Genomic DNA, 5000 nt, shown 5'->3' on the forward strand with positions numbered 1-5000 from the left:
CGCCGCGGAAGGCGACAGCAGTCCCGTCAGGCTGCACCTCTGCTCGGGCGAACGGCGTCAGGAAAAGGGGAGAGCACTTCCCCACCGATAGCTCCGGAACGCCCGGACCCATTGGCCCGCGGCACCGGTGGCTGCTAGAGGGGCTCCGGCGCCGTCAGCCGGGGTACGTCCCAGGCCGGCCGGACGGCGGGCAGCCGGAGGCAACGGCCTGGAACGGAGCCAGACTTGAGTCGTTCCGTGCCGTGGGCAAAAAGGCAGGGCTGCGGGTCAGCGCAGTTTGGCAAACCTAGCCGCAAGTGCGGGAAGGGCGGAGGAGCACACGGACGCCGCCTTCCCAAACTGAGCCCAAAGTGCCCAGGCATGCCCCCTTGATCTCGCCTAATCAGTGAGCCCAAAATAATTTCAGAGTGTGGAAACCTGATCCAAAAAGGTCGAAAAGAACGGCCAGAGATCAAGTCCGAAAGGGGAAATCAGTAACAAGCAAGCAGAGTAATCATTAACCAAAAAGCGCAAAATTATGTTAAAAGTGTGAAATCATTAACCAAAAAGTCGAAAATAATGTCCAGAGACCAAGTCCGAAAGTACAAATAATTAACCAGTAAGCAGAGTCATCATTAACCAAAAATCGCAAAAGTAAGTAAAAAGTATGAAATCATTAACCAAAAATCGCAAAAGTAAGTAAAAAGTGTGAAATCATTAACCAAAAACTCGAAAATAATGTGCAGAGACTAAGTCCGAAAGGGCAAATGGTTAACCAGTAAGCAGAGTCATCATTAACCAAAAATCGCAAAAGTAAGTAAAAAGTGTGAAATCATTAACCAAAAATCGCAAAAGTAAGTAAAAAGTGTGAAATCATTAACCAAAAACTCGAAAATAATCTCCAGAGACTAAGTCCGAAAGGGCAAATGGTTAACCAGTAAGCAGAGTAATCATTAACCAAAAAGGGCAAAAGTAAGTAAAAAGTATGAAATCATTAACCAAAAAGCACAAAATTAAGTTAAAAGTGTGAAATCATTAACCAAAATGTCGAAAACAATGTCCAGAGACTAAGTCCGAAAGGGCAAATGGTTAACCAGTAAGCAGAGTAATCATTAACCAAAAGGCGCAAAAGTAAGTAAAAAGTATGAAATCATTAACCAAAAAGCGCAAAAATATGTTAAAAGTGTGAAATCATTAACCAAAAAGTCGAAAATAATGTGCAGAGACTAAGTCCGAAAGGGCAAATGGTTAACCAGTAAGCAGAGTAATCATTAACCAAAAGGCGCAAAAGTAAGTAAAAAGTATGAAATCAGTAACCAAAAAGCGCAAAAATATGTTAAAAGTGTGAAATCATTAACCAAAAACTCGAAATAATGTGCAGAGACTAAGTCCGAAAGGGCAAATAATTAACCAGTAAGCAGAGTAATCATTAACCAAAAATCGCAAAAGTAAGTAAAAAGTGTGAAATCATTAACCAAAAACTCGAAAATAATGTCCAGAGACCAAGTCCGAAAGGGCAAATGGTTAACCAGTAAGCAGAGTAATCATTAACCAAAAAGGGCAAAAGTAAGTAAAAAGTATGAAATCATTAACAAAAAGCACAAAATTAAGTTAAAAGTGTGAAATCATTACCAAAAAGTCGAAAATAATCTCCAGAGACTAAGTGCGAAAGGGCAAATGGTTAACCAGTAAGCAGAGTCATCATTAACCAAAAATCGCAAAAGTAAGTAAAAAGTGTGAAATCATTAACCAAAAACCGAAAATAATGTCCAGAGACTAAGTCCAAAAGGGCAAATGGTTAACCAGTAAGCAGAGTAATCATTAACCAAAAATCGCAAAGTAAGTAAAAAGTGTGAAATCATTAACCAAAAACTCGAAAATAATCTCCAGAGACTAAGTCCGAAAGGGCAAATGGTTAACCAGTAAGCAGAGTAATCATTAACCAAAAATCGCAAAAGTAAGTAAAAAGTGTGAAATCATTAACCAAAAACCCGAAAATAATGTCCAGAGACTAAGTCCGAAAGGGCAAATGGTTAACCAGTAAGCAGAGTAATCATTAACCAAAAATCGCAAAAGTAAGTAAAAAGTGTGAAATCATTAACCAAAAACTCGAAAATAATGTCCAGAGACTAAGTCCGAAAGGGCAAATGGTTAACCAGTAAGCAGAGTAATCATTAACCAAAAGGCGCAAAAGTAAGTAAAAGTATGAAATCAGTAACCAAAAAGCGCAAAAATATGTTAAAGTGTGAAATCATTAACCAAAAACTCGAAAATAATGTGCAGAGACTAAGTCCGAAAGGGCAAATAATTAACCAGTAAGCAGAGTAATCATTAACCAAAAAGCGCAAAATATGTTAAAAGTGTGAAATCATTAACCAAAAACTCGAAAATAATGTCCAGAGACTAAGTCCGAAAGGGCAAATGGTTAACCAGTAAGCAGAGTAATCAGTAACCAAAAGGGCAAAAGTAAGTAAAAAGTGTGAAATCATTAACCAAAAACCCAAAAATAATGTCCAGAGACTAAGTCCGAAAGGGCAAATGGTTAACCAGTAAGCAGAGTAATCATTAACCAAAAATCGCAAAAGTAAGTAAAAAGTATGAAATCATTAACCAAAAAGCACAAATTAAGTTAAAAGTGTGAAATCATTAACCAAAATGTCGAAAACAATGTCCAGAGACTAAGTCCGAAAGGGCAAATGGTTAACCAGTAAGCAGAGTAATCATTAACCAAAAATCGCAAAAGTAAGTAAAAAGTATGAAATCATTAACCAAAAAGCACAAAATTAAGTTAAAAGTGTGAAATCATTAACCAAAATGTCGAAAACAATGTCCAGAGACTAAGTCCGAAAGGGCAAATGGTTAACCAGTAAGCAGAGTAATCATTAACCAAAAATCGCAAAATTAAGTTAAAAGTGTGAAATCATTAACCAAAATGTCGAAAACAATGTCCAGAGACTAAGTCCGAAAGGGCAAATGGTTAACCAGTAAGCAGAGTAATCATTAACCAAAAATCGCAAAAGTAAGTAAAAAGTGTGAAATCATTAACCAAAAACTCGAAAATAATGTCCAGAGACTAAGTCCGAAAGGGCAAATGGTTAACCAGTAAGCAGAGTAATCATTAACCAAAAGGCGCAAAAGTAAGTAAAAAGTATGAAATCATTAACCAAAAAGCGCAAAAATATGTTAAAAGTGTGAAATCATTAACCAAAAAGTCGAAAATAATGTGCAGAGACTAAGTCCGAAAGGGCAAATGGTTAACCAGTAAGCAGAGTAATCATTAACCAAAAAGCGCAAAAATATGTTAAAAGTGTGAAATCATTAACCAAAAACTCGAAAATAATGTCCAGAGACTAAGTCCGAAAGGGCAAATAATTAACCAGTAAGCAGAGTAATCATTAACCAAAAAGCGCAAAAGTAAGTAAAAAGTGTGAAATCATTAACCAAAAAGTCGAAAATAATGCCCAGAGACTAAGTCCGAAAGGGCAAATGGTTAACCAGAAAATCCGTCGAATAATGTCCAGAGACTAAGTCCGAAAGGGCAAATGGTTAACCAGTGGAAGGGCGATCAAGCGGAAAAATTTGCCCCGGTTACCCGGGATGGAGTTCCAGAGGTCCGGCCAGAGTTGTCAAATTCGTCCCGCTGATCGGACGCTTGTCATTCGGGTGGCTGGGGGTTGGCGGGGTATCTGCACAGTAGTAGGAGGTGGCAAGTCGGGACTTGGACGTTTATTCCAAGAGTCCACCCGAGCCTCCAGGTCTGCAGAGACCGACCCTAGCTGCCGCCCAACCGACTTTTAAGCCTTTTTCGGATGGGGATTTTTTCCCATTTTCGTCCATTTTTCGGGTTTTCTGTCGGGCTTAATAGGCGGCAGCCTGACCCCCGGCCGAGGCGGGGGGCGCACTCTCCCTTGCGTAAGGGTCCGGATTTGCCCCGGAAAGTGCCCCCGACGGCCTCCCGACCCGGGTGCCTGCAGGGCGGGGGGAAAGGGTAGTCCCAGCCGCAGGAAATCATTAACCAAAAGACTTAGCCGTCGGGGCAGAGGCTAAGACCCGGGCTGGTGAAATCATTAACCAAAAGGAATGCACCCTTTTCCGAAAGTGCAGGCCGAAATAAGGCGAGCCTTGGGCCGGGAAGGCCAAAACCCCCAACTCATGGAAGTGTATGGGGTCGGACTCGGCGACTTTCCCGGGCCCCGAGTTGACCTTTCCCCACGGGGGCGGTCAAGTTGCTCCCGCCAAGAGGGCACGTTGCATTTGCTGCCGCTCTAGTCCCCGGGCTAGTTAATCAGTTGCCGTCGGAAGTCCCGATGCCGAAATGAAAAATGGCCGTTGCGGCGATTTGGCGCCTCATTTTCGGAAGGACTACCGGCAGGCAACCCGCCGAATTGACACTTGCGATTCGGGTGGCTGGGGGTTGGCGGGGTACCCGGAGATTTTCGGGAACTCGATTTTCAGAACTTTTGCTGGCAGCGGTTGCACTTGCAAAGTGGCCGAAGAAGTGCTCCCTCAAGGAAGGACCTTCTTTTGAAATAAAAGACCTTCCGAAGAGTGCCTGGAAGTCATTTATGAGCATTTAAGGGTAAATCTGGCGGACTTTCCATGCTCTGTTGCCGGCTCTGAAATATCGCACAGTTGGGTCTAGGCCGGTAGACTGGCTGTGAAAACAGACAAAGTGTTTTGGCGAGCGAGAGAAAACAAGGCCTTGGAACAGATTGGGGGGTGCGGAGGCACACCACACCCACAGGAAAAGAATTAATGAAAAAAAAACCAAAGTCTATGACATGTCTGTTGGTACAGTGAGAAAAGCAAAGAAGGGAGGCTGCGATGGCAGAGCAAAGCCGACCTTCATACAGATATACATGTCAAAGAAAGAAACTATGCCCGCAAAAGACTTGGTGCGAAATAACAAGGCTCCTTGTGAACGGTTATCTTTGTCTGTCAGGCGCAGATTGTGGCGGCGTCGCCTGGTTTCCTTGGGTTGCACTACATGTATGTCCTATTCTCAAACGAAAAGTGCGTGC

Source organism: Heterodontus francisci, unplaced genomic scaffold (assembly GCF_036365525.1).
Source record: "Heterodontus francisci isolate sHetFra1 unplaced genomic scaffold, sHetFra1.hap1 HAP1_SCAFFOLD_1284, whole genome shotgun sequence".
Taxonomy (NCBI): domain Eukaryota; kingdom Metazoa; phylum Chordata; class Chondrichthyes; order Heterodontiformes; family Heterodontidae; genus Heterodontus; species Heterodontus francisci.